Source organism: Apostichopus japonicus, chromosome 18, assembly GCF_037975245.1.
Source record: "Apostichopus japonicus isolate 1M-3 chromosome 18, ASM3797524v1, whole genome shotgun sequence".
Taxonomy (NCBI): domain Eukaryota; kingdom Metazoa; phylum Echinodermata; class Holothuroidea; order Aspidochirotida; family Stichopodidae; genus Apostichopus; species Apostichopus japonicus.
In genome coordinates, this window is record NC_092578.1 from 17,684,279 (window position 1) to 17,708,773 (window position 24,495).

At 38.6% G+C, this 24,495-nt stretch overlaps 1 protein-coding gene and 1 long non-coding RNA gene across 9 annotated transcripts in view; one reads left to right on the forward strand and one right to left on the reverse strand.

Annotated features, from left to right (window-relative positions):
* Positions 1-24,495, reverse strand: part of LOC139958645 (corticotropin-releasing factor receptor 2-like) — a 178,802-nt gene that overhangs the window by 18,637 nt on the left and 135,670 nt on the right. The window contains exon 1 of one of the 7 annotated variants that reach the window (XM_071955876.1): positions 3,622-3,776. The exons of 4 other annotated variants lie outside the window; for them this stretch is intronic. The gene's annotated coding sequence lies outside the window, so the exon portion shown is untranslated. Of the gene's footprint in view, positions 1-2,172; positions 2,369-3,621; positions 3,777-24,495 lie in introns of those variants that run through there. 2 more of the 7 variants (XM_071955880.1, XM_071955877.1) reach the window with 2 other exon arrangements.
* On the forward strand, positions 13,093-21,721 carry LOC139958931 (uncharacterized). Of its 2 annotated transcripts, none has more exons than XR_011789907.1 (4): positions 13,093-13,717; positions 17,147-17,356; positions 19,155-19,237; positions 20,416-21,721. It is a non-coding gene; the product is annotated as an uncharacterized lncRNA (long non-coding RNA). The 2 variants fall into 2 exon arrangements; XR_011789906.1 differs by having other exon boundaries at positions 13,097-13,717; positions 17,147-17,321.

Consider the following 24,495-nt stretch of genomic DNA (forward strand, 5'->3'; position numbering starts at 1 on the left):
TCTTTAAATTTCTTATTTCAGTTTGAAACCTCTCCATATACCGCAGCCCCATTTCTTAAGTATATATGGGCAAGGACTTACAGTAATTTACATCCACAAATACACTGGTACTTTTTGCAACAAATATATATCCCAAAACGATTTCAAGGTGGAAATGTGACAGTTTCGAGTTCAACTTTACAGAGAATTTCAACTGCAAGTATAAAACAAATACAATGTTAATTCTTGTTTGATTATAAACAATAACTGAGATCTTGTGTTGAAGTAACAACTTTTTTTGACATCTTAACTCTGTGTAGTGGCTCTACACAGCAGATATAACCAGATGTACTTTACAGTCATGATATGAAACTTGCATAACTTTACCAGACAAACTACTTAACATGAATGTCTATAAAATATGAGCCTTGAATTATTGTACAGTTAGAGAAAGGTCTTGGGACCTTACCCTTTATAATGGGGCATCAAAATTCATAGCAATACAAATAATGCCCTGCTTGAGTATGCTAGCAAGTCTCACAATGCATTTTCCACAACAATTTGACGAGTGAAAATACTGTCAGTTCAAAACCTTTAAGTGTGCCATAAATCACACCATCACATAATGATGAAGACATTATACTCTTCACATTGAAGACCTTGAACAGGTACTGTTTTATGCCAATTATTTGCATACATCTCTAGGCCAAAGGATGTAACTAATTGAACTGCATATCTGCACTAGTCTGCCAATTATCTAACTTTGTAAGTGTCAAAATGACAGCAATTTCTGGGCAGCCAAGGTCGATCATCAAAAAGTCTCATGAATTGATTATTTCTACAGTACCCAGCAGAGAAATATCTACCACCTTTGTGCCTACTTATAGCTAGCATAAAACAGCATAGCAATGTTTAATCACATCCTAGTAAGAAAACACAAATTCAACAAGTGCTTCCAAGGACAATTAATAATTTGTCTTGTAATTTTTTAAAGTACGGAAATGTGAACATCGCCATTACCAGGCCGCAAAGAAGCACACCAAATGTAGCCCCCATTATCCTAAATCACCCATGCAATCATATCCATAAAGAAAGTTGACAATGCAGGCTCTGGGCTAGCCCTACTGTAAATGTTTGTTAAGAGGCCTAAGCTGGTAGTAGCCTTCTAACATGGTCAGTTTGACTAGTACGTACAAGGCTAGTACTGTAGTACTAGTACTTAGTAAGTAGCATGGTGGGCTCATAATTGACGCACTTAAGGATTGGATTGACGATGTCGGTCAACATAAAATCAAAATCACTCAACTGCATGCACTTTTCATATGTGTAGTTTCTTAGAAATGTAATGATCTCAATATATTATTGTTCTGTGCCTACGCAACGTACAATTGAGAAGAATTTGACCACAAAATGTCTGCTGAGTCAAGTTCTTTCATACCCCTAAATTGACACATTTGTCGAGAAGCTAACTGTAGTGTAGGCCTAAGTATACATCCATTGACTTTAGATGCTGTTTGCTAGGCTCTGAACCTCTAAGCTTAGACAGGTCAGGTCCCAGAGAGTAGTGGTATCATATTGAAGTAATTTTGGTTATTTTTAGGGAGAAAGATTTCCAAATGTCCAAAAAATGTGTAAAACTGGGGGGAGGGTGTTAAAAGCTTAAAAAATACCACAATTTGGTCAGCAAGTAGCTGAAATGGATTCAAACTCATGAAATATGTAATTCTGCTTGACTGCAAAAAGTTTAGGTGGCCTTCTGTATCGTTGCTAGTAATAATTGAAGGTGCGTCAATTACGAGGGTGCGTCATTTATACTTAAAGTAGTAAAAATTCAATATGGAAACGTTGTACCTAGGCCTAGCTGAAAACATGCAAAGCAGAATTTCTCGAATCAGTGAACACCTTGAAACTGACTAAAGTATACATCATTTGATTGATCCTACATTTTTTTTCAATGTTATCTTACCAATATCACGCGGTAACTTAGTGTATGTTAGGCCTAGCCAGCATTGTACGACAGAACTGTACCGAAAGACCATGAGGCTTGCCGTTAGGTTAGGACAGTAGCCTAATAGTAATACTAGTAGGCCTAAGGCCTATTTATTTACTGAGTTTTATTAAGGCCATGCCCGCCTGTCTAAGCATTCAAACGGGATACGTTACTATGAATGCTGTTACTACGTATAAACACACGTTTGGTATTTAAACCAGGTATACATCAATCCTTTTGATCACTTTGGGTGTAAGTATTGCAGAGAAATATATATTTACAGCCTCTTGTCATCAGTAACTGCTTCAACTTTGCAGACGAACATTCGGTCAAGTTCGAACGTTCGGTGTAGTATAGTACGCCCACTTTATGGTACTGATGATAACCGGAACCATGGATTTACCTTTAAACTGTAGGTCAACTGTGTGTCGTGCATGAGGCCTGGGGGTCATTATAAACGTAAACTCACATGACTCTTCTAGGCTAATAAATTGTCATGATGATACGGTTACCGTCTCGAAGTAAGGGCCTGGACTGTGGGCTTGGGTTGGTTGAGAGGGCAGCCAGGTTTCTTTTTAGGGTTTTCCAAGGGGTAGTCAGAACCTATTTTTGTAAGGAAACCTTTGTAAGATTTTCTTTTCGGCGCCGATGGGAGGGGGGGGGGTGAACTATAAATATTGGGGAGGGAACCTATAACCAGTGACACTGGAGTGGCCCGCTGTCGTTTGATTTTCGTGCGGCTATGTCACTTTTTCTTTTAAAGAAGTACCTAAATTTATTAGCTTGGGTCAACGACAAATAACGGAGACGAACTTCCCATTGCAGTAGCGGCTTCTGGATATAAACCTAGCCCATTCTTTGAAAAGTTTGCGTACGTAGGCCTACGCAAAATTTTCAAATTTTGCGTACTTACGGTCTGTTTTATTCCCGATATACACCACGTGGCATCGGTGCAAAGTTGGGTGAATCCACAAAACACGATGTTGTTTAAAACAACTTCATCGTCATATGGCCCTTTGTCTGGCAATCTGTAGCGTTCCTCTCGAATAACAACACCCATAGGCGTAGGAGCCCTATTTCATTGGGGGCGGGGGGATGTATATAACGACTTGCCGGGAAAATGTAACCAACATTTTTCTCGCGCTCCGCGCGCGTTCAACATCTTAATGTACATATCAGATAGGCTTTCACATTGGTAATGGCGAATTAGTTGGGCAAGCTTAGAACTTTATTTTAACTTATCAAGGTGATTTGTTTTAAAATATTGATTTCCTTTAGCTACTTCATTACAATTTATTTTTCTTTGGATAGGTGCCCGAAAAATTCTCAGCCTATTGCCCGAATTTTCACAGAAATATTTGGTTGGGGGCTGCAACCCCCAGCCCCCCCCCTCCCCCGCCTCATTCGCCTAGGACAACACGTACTATGGGTATAGACTGCAACTTATACTTACTGAAGTAAAATCCGACCAGGGAGCTGTTCCGACCCTAGGCCATCACTTTTACTGTGACTGATCGAGCCTCGTGTTTGGGATAACCTTAACTATATACAGTAGGAGTATTCTATCGGATTTAGTACGGGTTGTCAAGTGCAGAATCAAGGGTAAAACTTAATTGAACAACAGGGCATTTGGCGCAGCCGCCTGTACATACCTCTCGAACTTGTTCTTATACGCTGTAGGCCTACGTCAGTCTATGATTTCGTCTTAATAATGTCGGCAAACAATTGATCTCAGTGAAGTCCATATGCCATCTGCCAACAGTCTGATCTTATTTAGTAATTCCTATCTTAGAAATTTAGTCTACTACACATTGGGTTTATTTTTAACCTTCTAAACAACGTTATCTTTCTATTAACTCAATAGTCCATATAGAACCCATATGCTATGTTTAGCATAGGTAAATAAGTATACAACGCGGTTAAAATTAATCATAGTTAATTAAAGACACTGTATCTACGGAATATAGACCAATATATATATACATAACTATAAACACCGTAGTCTTTTAAACAACAGCTGTAAAGCAAAATGTACAAAGGTCACCCACACTCGATCACTATTAACCTGATAAACCTAACACTGGGTATATTTAAATAGAAGTGTAAACATACATGTGTTTATTCCATACACCATGCATGGTCCCATTTATAGCATTGTCTATAGGACAATACAAATTTAGAACATCGGTTAGAGCTTTGGTTGCGTCTTTTTTTTTTCATTCTCTGTCTCCAAGCTATTTCACATATTCATAGACACACCCTCCGTCTGCTAAGCCGAGTTCCCAACCTCCCCCTCCCCCCCCCCCCCCATCAAGGGATCCCCATAAACAATGAAGCACTGCTCCTGCATGGCCCCGAATAGGATGGAACGTTTATTAGACGTGAAAGTAGCGTAAGTGGTCCCATACAGTAGTGTGACGACGGCAGTATCGTACACTGGTAACCAAGCATGTGAGTTTAGAACCATATCTCGCGTTGGTTGTGCTTTTATCATTTTCTGACCAAACTATTTATGTGTTAACACCATAGAAATTGAAACAGGTCAATTTCTATGGTACAACACATATCACACTCAGTCGACCCATCCAAGCCGAATAAAGGTTCTCAAACTATTCATACCATTCACGGACTCCCTTTGTAGGGACAATGTTAATAAAGAAATACTCTCGTACAGGGACGCAACCTCCTTACTTTGTTCTGGCGTGTGCGTATGTGTTTGTGTGAATTAAGATATTAAGTCGTCCAGGGGGGGGAGGGGGGAGGGGTGTATTGAGTTCCTACATAGAAATAAAGAAACTCTGGGTGCATAAGGGGGAAGGGTGCCCCCTACTTAGAGAAATTTGTTTGTGTAACATGGAAGGTGATTAGATGAAAAATGGTGCCACAGTTTGCAAATGTTCAAACAATGTGAAAGAATTGTCGATTGTTCAACAGAGTATCAAAACAAAATGTGTTGCACCGGATTCCTCAAATGATATTCCTAATGGCGTCAAAACTCCACCAGCGCATGCAGTTTCTTAATTGTCAAAGGAAAGATGAGCTGTACTTGTTGTAAAATTTATATTTGTAGAACGATTCCACAATGAATATGTACGAAACACAGGCCAATGTTTAATTGATGCATATTCCCACTTGAAAAGGAAGAAAGCAAAATCACATTGTTTTTGCAAACAAGACAAAAAGAAATAGAAAAAAACAAGGATAGCTAGACATCGCCAGCGTCGACAGGAAATTAACGAAAACAATTTATTAGAATGTTGCAGAAAAAGGAGCACCCTCTTGGGGGGGGGGGGGGTAGGACGTCCGGCAGCACTTTGGTGGTTATCAATAGCGAAGATACTAGGATTTAATAAAATCCGCTGGGAAAAAAAGTTATAAGGCACTTTTGGTGAAAGGTTTAGAATATCGGCTGTATTGACACGGGGGATGGGGGGGGGGTGGGAAGGTATCACCATAACGGGGACTTAGAAATTCCTGCATCCTTTACTGGAAAAAGAGCAAACATTTCAGACATCAAATGGTACATTCTGAAGCATATTTAGACCACAATTCATGACGCCTAAACACGGTTATTACATTAGTCCATCATATAGCAGAGTGCATGATGTGCAATGGCTGTGGGGAGACAGGTAAGTTTGGATCAATACACCAATATCATTGACTGTATGCACATTGACGCTGTCGTAAATATTGACGGTTGCCAATTTTTAGAAACAGAACGCGTAACTTGCTAATAAGGGTTAAACCTTGTAATTGTGGCCAAAACGCAAAGAAAAGCAAAACAAAACTAGCAAACAAGCAATCAAACGTGACTGTTGTCTAAAGTTCTCGTCCAAATGCGATTATATTATATACACAATCAGTGGCGTAGGAAGGTAATTTTGAGTGGGGGGGGCTGAAGATTGATGGCCGGCCTGGGGGAGGGGTGTAAGGGGAGGGGGTGTCCCCCTCCCCTTTGGAATTTTTTGCATTTCCAGGTGGCCTCAGATGCAATTTGGTGCAATATAGCACACTTCAACATCCCACTCCATTTTGTAAATAATTTTGCATTTTCACCTGGCCTTAGATGCAATTTGGTGCTCCAAATGAGATTTTTTTCTCATTTGGATATGAAAAAGGGGTTTTTTGACTTGCGATACTTCCGCCCCCCCCCATATTTTTCACCGGGGGGGCTAGCGCCCCCAACCCCCCGGTTCCTACGCCCTTGTACACAATATCAATGAATACCAATCAAGCATCTCACGATGAAACTGCTTATAGTATCGTTTGGAAAATATGTAAAGGAACAATAGTCATTTGTGACTGGACTGCAGGCTATACCAGATTCCAGTCGAAGTTAATCTCGGCAATTTTGCGAGTTTAAATTTGGTGTTTAATTCGTCGTTAAGAGAGACAGGGAGACAGCTTTCTTGCTTTCAATTATCAACAATATCATCTTTATAATTAGAGGTCCACATTTTTGGTAACAGGATAGTAATTAGTTTCACCAAAGAATTCTAAGAATTTTCTTTCCGAACTAGTAAAATGAGACTTTCGTGAAATTGGGTATAGATGTGATAAGACGATAAAATGTCAAACGTCCAGTAAGTATTTTAGCATCACACTTCGAGGAACACTTTAACTACGTGTAGAGTGTCCGTTCACCGATCTCAACGCGTACACAACACCACTATTCTTAGATTTCAAAGCGTACTGGCTAAACTGCCACGGGAGGATTCACAGAGGGGCCTCTCCTACCCTTTCAATTTTATCTTGCACATAAAAATAGCTACATAGACTATACATAATGGTGATCGACATGTACAGTTGGGGTAAACAATCACCCTACGGGCCCTCCCCTACCCATTTTATTTAAAGAAAAGTCGATCAAAGCCTGGGTACGAAGACCAATAACGTGATCCACTGTCCCAACCACAGCCCCTTTACAACGTGACTTTAACAGTATGATTACATGTAGGAGATATTTTTTAAGAAAAGTCACTCAATATAGAGCTTGAGCCCGAAAACCAGACGACTTCGCTGGTCCATTTTTAATCCCAGTCCCCTTAAACGCATCAATACTGTAGCCATATGATCATGACTACGTTAACCCAGTGGTAAACGCCGGTGCCTTCCAATCATAAGGTCCCGAGTTCGAGTCACACCCAAGATTAATGTATGTCGTCCAGTTACAGAGTTGTTGGCAATTGACAATTCATAATCATGGACGTTAAATATGAATCTAAGAGACTGACTTCGGTCAGCTTGCGGCTTTGATAAGCCAATGATGGCTTTTTCGCGAGTTCCTGCTTGCAGGGGGATCTAAAATTCATACATACATACTTCAAGTGGGTATCCTTTTAGGAATTAAGGCTATAAATAATACCGCTAAGGGCAGTTGAGCTATCTACTATGTACCGTTTGCACGAGATCATATTATGACCTCAGCCAAAAACGCAGAGACAACCGTTTAGTGGGTACGTATCGCTTTGCGAAATGGTACGAGGTTTTCTTTCGGTTTATTGATAACCTCATTGTACGAAAACAGTAATAAATGAAGAAAAAATTATACAAAATTGGTACGTTTTAAGATTTTTAAGAGTTTTAAGAGTCTGGGCAGGAAACCAACTTGGTCCATTCTCAAAATCAGCCCCCTTACATCGAGACTGCATATAACCTTATGATCATGAGGATGTTACGTCAGATAAGAAAACAGTGGACTCGCCACCGTAAAAGGATTATCTTATGCCGTTCAATTCTTTCCATTGTGAGTTACTTAACTTCTGAAAACTGCGTCCTCTAATTCGGGAAACGGAAATATCTCACTGATTAAAAGGGGACAGCCACTTCCCGTTTTTAAAATCGCAGGGATTAAAAGTCTCTCCCTTGCTATACCCTGATTGGATAACCTACCGGATGACGTCAACGCGTTTTCCAAATTTGATCAAGTTACAAGGCTGATTCTGTAGATTATAGTACGACGACATTAATTAAGCAGTCATAAAAAAAGCCACTACCGTTGCAGAGGTCAAAGGGACAAGGATATAACGAAATGAATGTCTCCATGGCCAATAAAGATGAAATGCTATACCGAACAATATCTGTAAGACTTGTGACCACATTTTGTACTTCACGATAAAGCCAAAATTGATCGAATCCTCCAGAGTATGTTTCATTAGCTGGTAGGAGTAAAATAAAATCGAGGAATAAGAAATCTAAGGAATTTTTCTGTTTGGCCTATAAACCTCCAGGAATTTAGGCTACATTTTCATGCGGTTTCTTCCCCCCCCCCCCTACATCAATTTGGGTCAACTATATATTCTTATATGTACATATATAGTAACAGATAAGGTATTGCAGAGAACGTATCTATCTTTTCTTTGGGTAAAGTTGATGGTAAAGTAGATAGTAGGGTAAATTCGATTGAAAGTCCAACTTTTAAGATTTTATTGGTTAGACAATCTCGTCTTTTTAAAGATATATCGGCTTAGAGAAGGGCCTTGCGACTATTTCAATATCAAGCACGCTGTTTTACCCAGGTATTCGTTTCCATCAAGATAACCAATTGCCTATAGACTTGTGTTCATGATTACCAAATGTACGTAAGTAAAATATATTACTATAACAGAATGTTTCCAGGCATGGTCTTGTCCAGTTACTATATATAGAGAGACTATATATATATTATATATAGACTATATACTATATATATATAGACTATATATATACTATATATAGACTACGTATGTATACATATATATATATATATATATATATATATATATATATATATATGCCTATCCTATTTATATATATTCTATTTATACCCTATCTATATTTTTGATACCAGCAATTTATACACAGACACGTACTGAGCTGACGCTTTATTATCTCAAGGTTGTGAAACTTCACAGTACACTAAGACTATACCCTGGATATAGTCGTACGACATAAATCGGGTTGAAAATCTGCAAGTAGCACAGAGCCTGTTACTATATAGTAGCCTGTATGTATAGTCCTATAACAAGCGACAATACGTAAAAGGAATATCAGGCGATACAAAGGACTTCGTGTGACATGTATGAGTGTGTGTGATGCAATTAACATATATGCTTCACGATCAATTATAGCAGAAACTGATCTAAATCTTGCAATACTGCTATAGGACATTGGATATGGGACAAAGATCCGATAATTTACATACACATTCCAAGTGTAATCAACAGTGACAAGAAAGCTGTGGTCGCAAAGGTTAGCATAACCATTCCATGCAACCCCATCCGTACCCCCTGAATCGATGGCCGGTTGTCATCATTGTCATGATTTCATACGACCTTCGAAACGTTTAACCCGATAGCACGCAGTCATCCTAACACTCACAGCGAACGGGACAACAACACATAGGCTCAATTTCATTATTTTTTTTGGACAACAGCATCTCCACTGACACGAAATTTCATCATAAAAAAAATAACTTACAGAAAACAGTTGATCCTCGAAAGTTTTGAAACAAACTTTGCCATTAATTTCTACAAATCTACATGGTATTGAAACATAATCCATATGAAGAAACATGTCTGTTATCACATATATGTCCAAACGTATCGCAGTATACAAAAACAAATGAGCTCGCAATTTGTTACCATGACGATGAAAAGTACATGACAAAAAAACAAAATGGACTTTCAGGTTTGCGATTACAATATTCCATTAGATAGATGTCGCATATCAGATCAAATTTCAAGATAAAAGCTTGTTGACCGGAATTCGGCACCGAAGAATATTACTATCCTAACAGGATACGTCGTAATAAGTGATCTCCATGCTCCCTCCAAAGAATGCTAAACACATGGAATCGTATACCCACAGTTCATTGAAATTCCCGAGTCGAGCATATAGAGGGCAAGCAAATATATCATACTATTAGAAATTGTCAAATAATATTATTTTTTTTAACGTTATAATAGGATGGTGGTACCTCTTATGACTATCTTTCTTGTATATTTTAGTACTAGGCTATTAGAACGGTTAGGAAACGATGACGGCGTTGGTGATGACGAGATGGAGGAGGGTAATGAGGAAGATGAGAAGTTGGAGGATGATGATGATGATGATGTTGAGGAGAAGGATGGCCACAACGAGGAGGAGAACGATGAAGAAGATGATGATGATGATGGTGATGTTGATATCCTACTATCACCTATACATACTAGACATAGCTTATATCACGTAGGCCTATTTCATACGTTACTAACCAACTAACGGTAACCGGAGTCATAAATGCTAACCGGGTGCATATATATATATATATATATATATAAATATATATATATATATATATATATATATATATATATATATATATATATATATATAGATGGGTTCTTTACATGCTTAATTGCAATCATTTAGAATTTCCTGCTTGACCGGTAATTACTTAGCGACCTTCACTGCAGTGACCCTGGTACGTTGGTGATATTTAGTGATAAAAGGTGCCTTGGGAGACCTGGGTAAATCGTAGACCTTCCCTAAAGCTTATACATATATATATATATATATATATATATATATATATATATATATATATATATATATACAGTTATTGCGCAATACTGAGGAAACCCGAAGGGACCTTTGCGCATAAAATGCATAGGCTATGTAAAAGAGAGAACGTTTATAGGTGTGACATATCGTTGGATAATTAGCCATTGTGCTGACCAAAATGTTCATCCTATTTGCACAATTTTTGTAATATTCGAGATGTTTTTCGCGAAAAATATGCTTTTGATACATGTAAGGAGTTACGATTAATGGTATGCGGGCGTCACTTTGGAGTGATACGTAAACGCAATATGCTCCTTCAATTACAGCCTGCGCAACGGGCTGGATTAGGAAATAACTGATGTACATGTATATAGTGTAACGTATACGACGCATTTAATAACAATTGCGGCATTACTTAGGCCTGAAAATTTAGGCTAACACATGTAAGTCGGTTTGCATAAGTGTCAAACTATGTATAGGAGTGTCTTACGCAAGTATCGCTCTATACACCAGCGTTCACATACACGTAATCATCTATCATGCAAGGAAGACAGAGTGAGCTAATAAGAAAGTGATGAGTTTGGTCACGTAAAAATTGTAACCCATTTAGTCTAAGCGGGAAGTTCATTCACCGTTTAACCGGAAACAGTCGATAATTAACATTGAATGATTCAAATCGACGAGTAGATGTATATAGCCATATGTACCGATATTATATATGTGATAACACAACAGGATCACATAACCAGAATTACACTGCCAACAACCCATAGCGCTATCAGGCATTATGTATAGTCCATCTACTGTGGAGTATAGGTGCAACTAGGATCTATGTATTATATAGTCCGCATCCAGGTGACGTCATCGTCTTAGTGTGACACACAATCACAATACGTTGTTTTAGAAGTTAAACTTTATATCAGTTAATCAGTTTGTAAGATAGTAATATAGTATAGTTGTAATGTAATATAGCGTCGTTTGAAAGCAATTTCATAACGCTACTTTGATAATAACGATAAAGAGCACAACTTGACAAAACGGGACACATCTGTATTCGTGAATGCCAGATACGTGCAAAACCTAACAGTGCAATGAAACTAAACATGTTATATATAACTAGCCTATATACCCTATGCTAACCCCCTGTTAAAAACAAGTACGGTACACCACACTCCATAACCGCTGTTTTCAGGCGCGTAGCCAGGAATTTGCCAAGGGAGGGGCGAAACTGTAGATTCGGCATTGCAAACTATCTAAGCGTAGCGCCACCATAATTGGCGCGAAGCGTACAAGAAAATTTTGGCTGTAAATGCCTCCCAGATCGCCGGAAATGGCACTTCCCATGCCTTGTTAGTTGTATCTTAGCATTTTATCTTTTGAAAATACTAGCGATATCATAAAATCCTTAAAAAAATTTGTAAAAAATATGCTCAAGGGGGGGCGACTGCCCCCTTCGCCCCCCCCCCCCTTGGCTACGCGCCTGGCTGTTTTAGTATTGTCTAGTATTATACAGCAATTTGTAATACCTGCATTTTTACATCTATATATACAGACGAATGTATGTCTGTGTATTTAATAGCAGTCTGCCGGGGAGGGCTATAAAAAGTACGCAAATTTGACATATGTTTTTTAACTTCTTTCTATAGGAAGAAAAATAAAACGACGAACACACCAACCCACCCCCACGATGTTCCAAGTTAATGACATGATGTTAATAGTGAAGGGACTATTTTATACACAGTATATGTAGATATTCCGTCCTTGGAAAACATTGTTTTTATCAATTAATCTCTGCTTGTTATGGAAATTAGCATCTGGAAAACTTCCGTTGCTTATCATTTTCCTGATGCTCCCATTGAGACGACAGGGGGTCCCTGGGGATTTTTTCTACAGGTTGTTACCGCACCAGAAATATTTTATGTATAATGCCAAGGGAAAAAGGGTTTAAACCCCAAACGCCCAGTGATCGGCGTATACAGAAAAGGGGTATATAGATAAGGGGTTTAAAGGTAGTCAGTATAGGCCCCAAATTATAACTCGATATAATTGCTAGAAAAAGTTTTCAAAAGTATACATTCCTGGAGATATATACTCTCCAAATTGTTCTCAGATATTTTTTAGGGAAAAAACAAGATGACTCAATGTCCCAGTGAGGAATATTTCCTCGAATGATGTTATAAAAACAGTTGTAATAAAAACAGAATTTTGACCAAAGCTGATAATAATATTAGAATATCTAGCATATTTGGGGCCAATACAACATACCTTTAAGTGAAACCGATAGCTGTTGTGTGACTTATATTGGTCAATTACAATTGCGGAATGCGTTTTGAGATTAAACATATGTATATGAGCCACTGCAATGATTATGTTGTGCAGAGGTATATGACAAATTACGAACTCGCTATACTATCAATATCATAAATGTTAAGAACTATTTTCGTCAAGCACATGCGTTACTTTTGCATTACCCCCCCCCCCCCCCTACCAACACACACACATTTTTAAGAGAGCATTATAGCTAACCTCAAAAGACAGACACTTTACTTGCATAATCTACTCACTGAGTTTTTACAAGCGATAACTCTGTGCGCATAAGATGCAAGGTATACACTCTAAGAAAAAAGGGTTCTAGAGGGGGTTCTCGAAATGAAGAATGGTTCTCGTCAGAACCATGTGCCCTTGAAGAACCCATAAAGGTTCTTGATTCGTTTCTACTTGGTTCCATACCCACACAGAAAAGGTTCTGGGTACAAGATGGTTCCACAAAGAACCCCTAATTGCACGAATAGGGGTTCTAATCGTACTTATCACAAGTGTGTACATGATCTATGAATAAACAAGTTCGGCAATTTTCATCGGGAAATGTAATTGTAAGGGAATAATAAAGTGTATAGAAATGTTAATAATCTCATTTTCTCACTTTACCATGGAATTTGTTTTGACTTGTGAACAAAATCGTTCATTTGAATACAACGCATTGAGTGGAATTTGCGTAATAATTTCGACCACTTTTCGCGGGCTCCAAAGTTCCGTCTGACCAAACGTACATGTTACATGTAATAGTATAGTGAGTGCACCGAAGTTCGCCGCCTTTACGTACATAATATGCACTGTGTATGTTACCTACGTGCTACCTACGTACATCATTATATGTATATTGCGTGCAGTTCTTGCGTCACGTACCGTCGATCATGTTCGAGTAGAAGTTGAAGCCCCGGTGCGGTGAGTTTTTCAGTTTTAATTTAGAAATATGTAGACCTAAAATTAAATTCAACTCCAGCGCAGACCTGCTAATAAGTTATCGGGTCGACCCTTGGTGAATAGACGTGAATACCAAACGATTCCTTCATCGACATTAATGTCCATTGAGCAAATAATATTCGGCTTAGGCTAGCCTAACGTATACTAGGCCTACTTTATAATTGTATGGGCATAGCCTAACGTTAGGCCCATTCTATAGTCAACAGAATTCTGTAGGGCAATAGGCCTAGCCTAGGCCATATTTGTAGGAAGACCGGACATTTAATTAATTAATCACGATAACATTATAATAGTCTCAAAGAGCACTAGAACCTTACTGTCTCTGCCACAGCTCAACCGGGTTTCAGCCACATACGATGGAGTAGGCCTAGGCTAGCCTATACTATAGCATGGGAATTGGGATGCCTGTATAGTGCGCACCCTAGGCCTAGGCCCCCCTAAGCTTTTTCAGCACAAATTTCTTCAAAATCCCTTAAAAAAATTCAGATGATGTCTGTACCAAACCTTTAGCATCTGATACACAAACCCACAATCCTGATATGAATCTTTATGGTCGAAATTGTAAAATATGGAGCTATTAAAAAGACAGTTCTGTCCAACTTCCAAGTTAACGTTTGCTAAAAAGACCCGTTTACTGTTCTTAATGGAACAAGCGGTGATGAACAGGCACACAGTACCTAGGCTATACCTACACTACAGTGTTGATACGGTAATATCCTTTAAAAAAAATAAGCGTTTTTACCAGAATTTTAGGGTTACGGGGGGGGGGGCCTAAATAACAAACTTAGCTTACACCTGATTAAGCAGATGCAGTGTACTAGGCAAAAAAGACTAAGAATGAGGCAGAACTTGGAGTAAATTTACAACAATTCCATTCGAAAATTTCGAATTATCATACAAAATGTAGATTTATTTGGTCAAGATGATGAAAAACCAGCTAGTTTTGCATATATTATGGTGGAAAATAAGTAGCTAAGTTGTTATTCGTTCATAGCGCTTTTAGAACACGTTGCTATGGTAATATTGGAACGTATTGTTAGGTCCCCAGTATTCGGGCACCCGCAGTATTCGGATACCTTGTTATATAGTCCTAGCCTAAGCCTTATTCCAGATATAGGCTACTGAGGGTGCTTCAAACACGGGCAAACGTCAGTTTTTAGACAACATTCCAACTTTAGTCAACTTTAAAATATCCATAAAATATGTTCTTGACCAACCAACAGATTGAAACCATAGAATAATAAAAAGAATACATTATGATGAGCTCATGAAGAATGAATGCATCACTAACACGCAGAAAATTGAGGGAAAATTAAATCAAAATGTTTCTGGCCACAATTTGGCATAATTTATACCACAATGCATTGCGATCGCGTCAATATACGTCATCTGGAATAAGGCTTATTGGTGTACGTGACCATGTGTTGACGACCACCTAGGCTAACAAACAATCGAGCTAAAAAATAAAGGAAGATGTAGGCCTACAGTAGGCTATCCAAAATGGATAAAACATTCCAGGGATCACCACTGATGTGTTATTCTTCTTCCCCAATTTAGAAAGTTTGCTTCGTATTGGAATAGGGTATGTGGGGAGAGCGGCGTTAGTTGGAACATTTTTCACAAAAATCTCTATTTTCAGAAACAACATCAATTCAGCAAACACTGCCCTATCCTGTTAGGATAGGCAGTCCATAAAACTGCTACAATTGTTGACAGTTCAGGAGATAATCCAGTGAGAGGGTGTGTGCCGTGTGTCACAAATGAAGCCCATAAAACCACTAATCGTTTGATACAGTATTTCAGGAGATAATCCAGTGAGGTGTCCGTGATAGGCGTTCCAACTAACCCCCACCTATGGGGTTAGTTGGAACGGGTGGTGGGTTAGTTGAAAGATGGATTCTTGCTCAAAAGAAATAAATGAGAACTTATCACAACTATACACATTGATACCTTGGTATATGCCTATTATAATATATCAAATGATATTAAAGCCAGACTCACTATATGGAAGTAAATGAGAATATAACTTTGCTACCAAAATTCTGGAGACATTTTTCATCCCAGCCCATTGAAATTAGGCAACATTGGTGAATCAGAATATTTTAACATCTGCTAACCTTGCAGTCTAAGTTTTAAGTGTTTTTGGCATGTTTTTATGATTATAGGTGAATATGACCAAAGTTGTGTGCATGTTCCATCTACTGTATTCCCGGCAGTAAATGTTACAACTAACCCCTTGGGCTAATCAGACCTTTGTATGCTCATTGCACAGAACAGAGACCATCGACATAATTTTTTGCCCACCTCATTTTGAAGCTGCTTAATAAAGCTGTAAATAACCCCAACCTAGTATATTTTGGTTATTCCCTCCATGGAAATAAATTCATTAAAAAATACTCAAAGTGCCAAAAAACAAACATTCCTCACTATTTATTCTACTAATTATTATTATCATTATTTATTATGATTGTTATTAATTATTATTATTCCACCAATTTATTCCACTAATTATTCCACCAATAATGATCGATCAGGTCTGGAAATAACCTGTCCATAATGAGAATTGATAAATGCACAGTAATTGGAAACAAAGACATGAAATAAAGGCTGATTATAGTTTTAATTATACTTAGGCTATAGTGAATTACATTTCTACCTACATTGATTTGGGGGCGCCCAGGTCAATAGAGCGGTTCGCAATAATGGAATGGTCCTATACATTTGAACTAACTTCACGGTATATAAACAAACACACGCTCATAGCATTCTCTCCAACCAGTGCCGTGGGCAAGTCTATTCATGTAAAATTTTGTCAATAAGATACGCACTCCCTAGCATTTGATATAGTATTAAAATTAGGCTTCATTAGAAGTATTTCAAAGGCGTTTAAGCGTACATTTGCCGGCTATATCACCAGTGCGTTACTGTATTCTGAGCTCAGAATTAGTTTAGCCCCAAGTTTTATCTATTTCTTCGCTAGCCAATTTTATACCACTCACGCGCGTGCCACCATAGACGAGCTTTACCGTGCATGGTATCAGTTTAGCGAATCTTTATCATAGCAGTTAGTATATGCGTACTTCATATACAAATATTATAGTAGGTTTATGATATAGGTGTATTTTGCCGTTGCGTCGCCATTTAAGGAAGTGAAGTATAAATAGGACTTTCACTGTGCATCCCAGCTCTGCAAATGACCTGCTGAGGGAGCTTCAAGTTGGACTTCTGAAGCAACCCTGCGACCCCTTAGCAGAGTAGAAAACTGATCTCTAATTAATCAGTCAGGTGGATATTCCTTTTCAGTGTGGCTTGGAGGGAGTCCAATGGGCTGCCTTTTCAAAAAATCATGTCTAATTTTGGTATATATTTCACTTTTATCTTCATATACAGCTTTGCAATGAGTTGGAAATGCTGACAGGGAGGAACGTTGTTGTTGAAATGAAGACTGCTTTAGAAAAATATGCACCAAAGATAATCCAGAACGGTTCCAAGAAGACCAAAGCAAAAGAGCTGATGCGTGCCTACCGGTAGGAGGAGGAAGTCCTTCTTGAAGAGGACAAGAAGTGTATGTTATCACATAATTTTACCTTACAATTACTAGTAAGTCGATCAGAGTGGAAAATGATGGGCGGGAGTTACAGGAGGGTAAGCGAGAACCTATAAAGATATTTAGGTAGAAACTGGTCCAAAAAACCATACTGCCTGAAAGTAACTAGACAATTGCAATCACACTCCCATGTACTCTGTTCTATTGTAGACAGAGAGTGGGAAATTAGGTGAACAAATGAGCATAATGTGTGAGCAGAGCAACTTTACTGGGGTGTAGGAGCAGCTGAACAATTTTGATCGAAAGGGGAATATTTTTAGGAAATTAGGATTGCAGGGAGAGTGTACTCACAGTGCAATCATTGCCCTCTTTGCATTCAAATTTGTCTAGTTACTTTTTGGCGGTACTGGTGGTCTGTTATTGCATAAGGGATGAAAAGGTGTCTGTACTTGTTGGTTCTGAGACACTGGATATCTGCTATTCAACAAGTAATTAGAAAGAGGCTAAGCTGCAGTCGACCAGCATTTGACACTGACAGTATGCCTACGTATATCATACTGTCGTACTGTACACTGACTGTACAGTACATACTACATAGGCATAGTACTCCATATGTACAGTGTGTGTGTGCAAATCACGAACGACAACCCTGTCGTTGTTGAGGAAAAAGTTAAGAGGAACTGCTGCCTGCTCTCTGTATGTTGAACTGATCGATTTTGCATGCTATGAGTTGACCCCAATTAACCCGTCAATTACAATGTTAATTACAATGTCAATTACAATGTTACTCCAACGTGGGGATATTTGTGCTAACTGCTCATGTAATTCCATAAATCAAAGGCTATTTGTTGGGCCGACAAATAAACTTCCAGTCCGAGTTATGATAAATTATCTCAGGCAAATGGGACCGAGAGTGGTGATGATTGGGTTGTTTAGAATCCTTGGCTCATGAGGATTCGAAATGGGGTGGGTGAAATTCACATACAAGCAACTTCGTTTTTTGCCGGTCCAGAGCAAAGTCAGCAAGGATCTTTAACATGGAAATCCCAGTTACTAGCCAGAAATAAAAAGTGTAGCCGATAAAACCACAAGTATAATGTTGTTTCTCTTCATCGTGGGTTTCACAGCAGTTGGAACTACCGACAACAGAATATGGTTATTGGGGACAGGGTTCTTAGAGAATCTTGACTTCATGCCCCCTATCTCATGATTTCAGTGACGAATGATACTGATTCATTTCCTTGTTGGAATAGCACAGGGGGACATAGATTTGGTGTTCATTTGGTTCATTCGGTGACGTCAAAGCCTCATAATTATGAATATTTGGCTCTATTTTGGGAATGACATCTCTGGGATATTCACAGTTTGAAATCAAATTTCTCAACAACGTTACCTCCCATTTTCTTAAAAATGGTACCGTTGGAAAGGGAAAAAGCTACTCTGTTTGCACACATAATGGAATGGCCATGTTATGCGGTCTTTAATGTTGAGCCTCGGTGGACTCCGACAGTGACGGCAGATGCATCTATGGTTCTCGCGGTACATTCTCCTGGGTCAGGTTGCCCTTGTACAGATCCTTTATCAGCCGGAGTACTTCTTTCTCTTTTGGGCATTTCAATACTTCGCTTTGGGGCACTCTCTCCAGATTTATGAAGATACGCTGCAGCTGTCTTTGCCTTCTCTGTATTTCTCCATCAGTTGCCGCAATGCAAAGACACATACATACATTGTACCATGGTGGTAGTAACCTCTCACAACATTGCTCATTGTCTGATTATGACTGCTGCCTTGTAACACTTGAAAATGTAGTGATACAGAACTTTATTTTCCATTCTTCGGTTTTATTGGCAGACCTGGAGTATTCTGTCGCTCTGATGGCTGTACCGTACATCTTCGACGAGAAGCCTGGGTTCTTGTATGTTTCGGACAAGAAGGTAAGTTCCTCTTGTATATGGTCATTTTCACAGTAAAGGGTGTAAATTGACGCACTCTGACACCAAAGTTTCAACATGATTTGTCATGAACATTTCCACCAGAATCATGTACATAAATATCTTAATTATCGTGGAAAACTACTTATGAAGCTTAAACTACATCATAAAGTATGAAAATAGTTGTGAATGTCCTGACAAGCTATCATGTGGCAAAGTGTCCTTGAATTGTGTCGCTTCATGAGGCCACTACTGACAAAAGGTCTTAAAACGCAAAGTTACACCATTTACTGTGAAAATGACCATTTGTCCAGGAGCAGATAGGTTGTTGCTGCTGTTTAACATTTAAGGTGTGCCTGTATTCAATTGATTATGTCATTTTGGAACTCTCAGTTCTTCAGGAGTGATCAAAGATTGTCTATTGTAAGTATAAGGCTCGTATTTTCAGGATGCCAAGGAGGGCTGCATCTGGCATTGTGAGGCTTGACGCCAGCCAACTAAAGGACCTGACAATGATCAATGATTATACAGTATAGCTTGAGTACCCGCTCTGGGAGCTGGTAGCGAATGTATTCCTGGAACACCCATGGTCAGACTCCTTGTGTTCTAGAGATAGCAGAAGAGTGCAATCACTGAGCACCTGGCAGTCAGGGAGTATCCTGTGATCGGGTATGCAAAGTGAAACCCCCCCCCCCCTTCAGAGGTCTGGACCCCGATCTATGGTCTGACTTCTCACACGGAGGCTGCCGTTACTAACAATGTGCTCTACCCTTGTAATACATACAGTGTAGACACTGGAATTTGAACAGAAAAGGGAAAAAACACAGTATATGGGGAAATGTAATCACTACCATTAGAAAATACACATTGACACGGATTGACAGTGTCAATATTCACTTTAACCGTGCAGTTGCGTTCAAAATCCCAAACAGTCCTGCCTTTAGATGTGAATCAGCCGTTTGGTTTTCACTTGTATATTGTTTTTTTTTACTAACTCTGCCGAGTGCCGATACCTGCAAAATGTTCACATATGTTTGGCACAAAATTGCCTGCAGCTATTGAAAAAAAATAGTACCACCATAACTCTGACACATCAGACAGTCCCAGAGTTAACAATGGAATTTTTGTGGTCAACCATATGTCAATGTACTCTAATTGTTATCTATCAATTCCTTTTTCAGGAGATAGTGTCACCAACACCAGTTTTAGTGCTACAGTGTAGTACCATCAAACCTGATGCCATCTCTGTATGGGCCGAAGGATGACAAGTCTGTCAAGGGATTTCCAGCATCTGGTATGGAGTGGTACTCTTGATGGCCGTGTACTATGCGCATGGGATCGACTACGCCCCAGAGGCGGCCAACACTCTGGGATTCCTACAACGTTACATGATGAGTATCAAGAAAGAAGATGAGGGGCCAAAAGTACCAACTTCAATACTGCGACTGCTTTCTGCATTGATATGAATCAAATTTCCACACCTAATGCATATGACTGTGACTTTTGCAGGGGTACTCGTCAAAGGCATTTTTTCTCACTGCAGAAGCTTTGTCGACACCTCGAAATAGCTCATGCACATCAACCCAATATCGCAAAATGGGATCTTACAGAAAACATATCCGTCGTTGCCACAATGCTCGGCATTCACAAGAACCTGAAGCTGAGGAGCATAATGATTGCTTTGTGGTTGAGTTGCTTCATGAAGAAGAAATCCCATTTATTTGTTGAAGTCAAGTATATCTTATATTCTTGTAATATGTGGCTTATTTGCAGCTGCATAATGATGGCAGAAGCATTTGTAGAACATTACATTGCCTATAAAGTCAGAAGAACCACTGAGTGGTTAACCTTTTCATGATTATCATGCTCTGGATACCATATAGGAGTGCTGGAAATATGTACATTCCATTGAGGTATAAGGTAACTGCTACAAGATAAGCCAGAACAACATACATCAAAGCTTTCAGTGTTGGTTCACCAAAATTGTAGGTGGGATTGTAATATCACACTGAATCGCAGTATACTAGTCGAATTAGCAGGGATGAGTAAATGACCACTACACAGCTTATAGTAAATGTTGGAGAAGTCTTTGAGAACACATTGTTTCACCTGATTATTTCACTTACATGCACTTGCATGTTTGAATATTTTGTGTTGTGGTGCAGTTGTTATTGAGTTATTCTTTAGTTTGTTTTTCATGATTGTGCATGTACAAAGCATGCAGCATTTGGCATAATCCCAACATTGCATTCCTCAGAGAACTGTTAAGTGATTGAATAATTCCACATTGTATATCAGCTCATTCTACAATTTTTGGATGTAAATCACAAAGTTGTTGTGATATGACGAAAGGTAATGTCTTTTTATTGTATTTCAGCATTTTGAATCTAATTGATATTTCATGCAATAGATAATTGACAAGATTTGTTTGTTTCGTGGTTTGCTGAATTTTAAAGTGAATAAAGTTATTTGCAAGTTGACAGAACATCATCAGACTTCTGACATTGTTTTTAAGCAAAAATTGTACACATCTCACAATAGCTGCAACTTAATACTATTTTCTGGTCTTCATGGCTTCTGTGAACAGTAAAAAGTAAGAACCTTCCAAAGAACTTTTGAAAACCATTTCAAAGGGGTTCCCCTGGGAACCATATTTGAAAAGGTTCTCGGTAGAACCTTAAGGGTTCTGCACACAGCTACAAATTGAAAGAACCTTTTATGGTTCTGGTGAGAACCATTTCAAAGGGGTTCTCAAAAGAACCTTAGTCATAAAAGTTCTTGATAGAACCTTAGGGGTTCTGCATACGGGACAAAATGAAAGAACCTTTTATGGTTCTTTCGAGAACCATTCAAAGGGGTTCTCAAAAGAACCTTAGTCATAAAAGTTCTTGATAGAACCTTAGGGGTTCTGCATACGGGACAAAATGAAAGAACCTTTTATGGTTCTTTCGAGAACCATTTCGTAGGGTTCTTATTAGAACCATCATGAAAAGGGTTCTCGTTAAGAACCATTGAAGGTTCTGCATACGGGACAAGTCCAAGAACCAGTTTTGGTTCTATGTGGAACCATATTTTCTTAGAGTGTAGAATCGGGAAAACCCCTAAACGCACGAAATATTCATACCAATCTCTCATATTAACGTGACCCTACTGACGTATTAACCCCTTTAAGGTATAGGCATAGGCGTAGGAGCCAAATTTGATTGGGGGGGGGGGGGCTGTAACGACTTGCCCAAAAAATATAAGCGCGTTCAACATGTACATATCATATAGGCATGCATCCGGTTATTACATCGCATGCCAATTACATACAATTATTTGCCGTCTTATTACTCGTTCATATTGGTTATTATTTTTGGGGAAGTCGTTACAAAAAAACACTCCTCAAAATCATTCTTGGAGCAATCTTATCATGCTTTAAAAATTTGTGGCCGATACCTTTAAAAATAAACGATTTCTGGTCGCGCCCCATACTTTGCGGACCATTGCACTAGAGCGTATACGTTCTGACCCTCATGACTCCTATATGTACCGGCATACTGTCAGCCCCAATAAAAACACAGAAAGTACAGATAAACTAAGGAGAGAAGAAAGAAAAAAAACCTTACCTGAAACGAGATGTTTCAACTTTCAAACACGTATGCTCACACAAAAGTATGGCCCTTATTGCATTAGAAGGGTGTAAATGTTAAACTGTGATGTATATATAAACAAAGTTCACTATGCAATGGAACTGACGTATACAAATAGTTGTTTTCAGATATAGCTTCGTGACGTAATTCCTTCAATTTTGCTTTTCCATTTTGCCACAGCTGGAAACTATAGGGTGGCCCAATATACCGAATATCTTTATTCAACTATATTGCCAAGTTCTCAATAAAACTATATGGCAGGTTCTCAATAACTTTTTGGGACAGCTGATGGATACTGCAGTGTTTTATACTGTTATCGCTCTTAATTGTACATAACAAAATCAAGTAACTGACCCTCTGCCCTTAACCAGCGCCGCTGGTGTCCTGAATAGGATCATCAGGGAGTTTATAGTGTTAAACAGGGTCACTGGGATGGTGTCAACCGTTACCCTCACTACGATCCAGAATCAAATGACTTCTGTCTAAATCACTGCTATACGTGGTATATGATATGATTATGGTGCCGCCGAGTGCATATTCTGTGGCCGCATAGAATATGTTACATATCTAATGACATTTATTTAATGGATGGGTCTGGAAATGGTTTGAAAAGGATTCCTAAATCTATTCGTTTGTTTAGCATATCCTTGCAAAAAGCCTCCCCCCCCCCCCCCCCGTATACACTAGATTCTCTCGACCAATATATATAAGGCCAGTCATCTACGTCCTGTTGAACCAAGTATCGTAAAACTCATTGATATTCAAAATGTAATGTACGTGTATTTACAACTATTTATTATAATCGAACACTGATATTTTAATTATACGTTTGACCATATAATTGGACACATCTTGCTTACGTTTTTATCGAGAAACAATAGAGAGGAGAAAACAATCAATCGAACAGGGTCTATAGAGCTGGCAGCCAGGGCTACTGAGAGCCAAGTCTGGCTCCAGGGACTATTAAAATATCACCGGGTACCAGTCATTTATGAAGTCTTCACTTTACCCTATAGAACTTCCCGAAGTAAAAAAATAGAATGCACTATCGTTTAACCTGCATATCTCCCAGCCCCCCCCCCCCCCACTTTTTTTTCTTGGGTCATGGCATATCATAATTTTGTAAAATGCAAAAAAAAAGTTTTCAGTGTTAAAAATTACTCTTAATATTCTACAATAGCCGTTTTGCTTTCACTGTTGAATATAAGTTACGGTACCCAAATGGTCTAGAAAGCTTAGTGAATAGATTCTGATGTAAGCAGCATTGTACTGGAGTTAATCAGCCTCTTCCTCGAATGGAAATATAGATAAAGGCTATCCTTGATTGTAATTGCTTACGATGAAATCTCCACTGATCAAAATTATCGATAGTGGTATAGGCCTACATAATATCCTTTTAAACAGGCATGCATGTTTATATATATATATATATATATATATATATATATATATATATATATATATATATATATATATATATATATATATATAACTTTAGGGAAGGTCTACGATTTATATATATATATATATGTGTGTGTGTGTGTGTGTATGTGTGTGTGTGTGTAACTAATACATTAGGCCTAACCCGATATGTATGTATGGATATGTGAATGTACCCGTATATATATA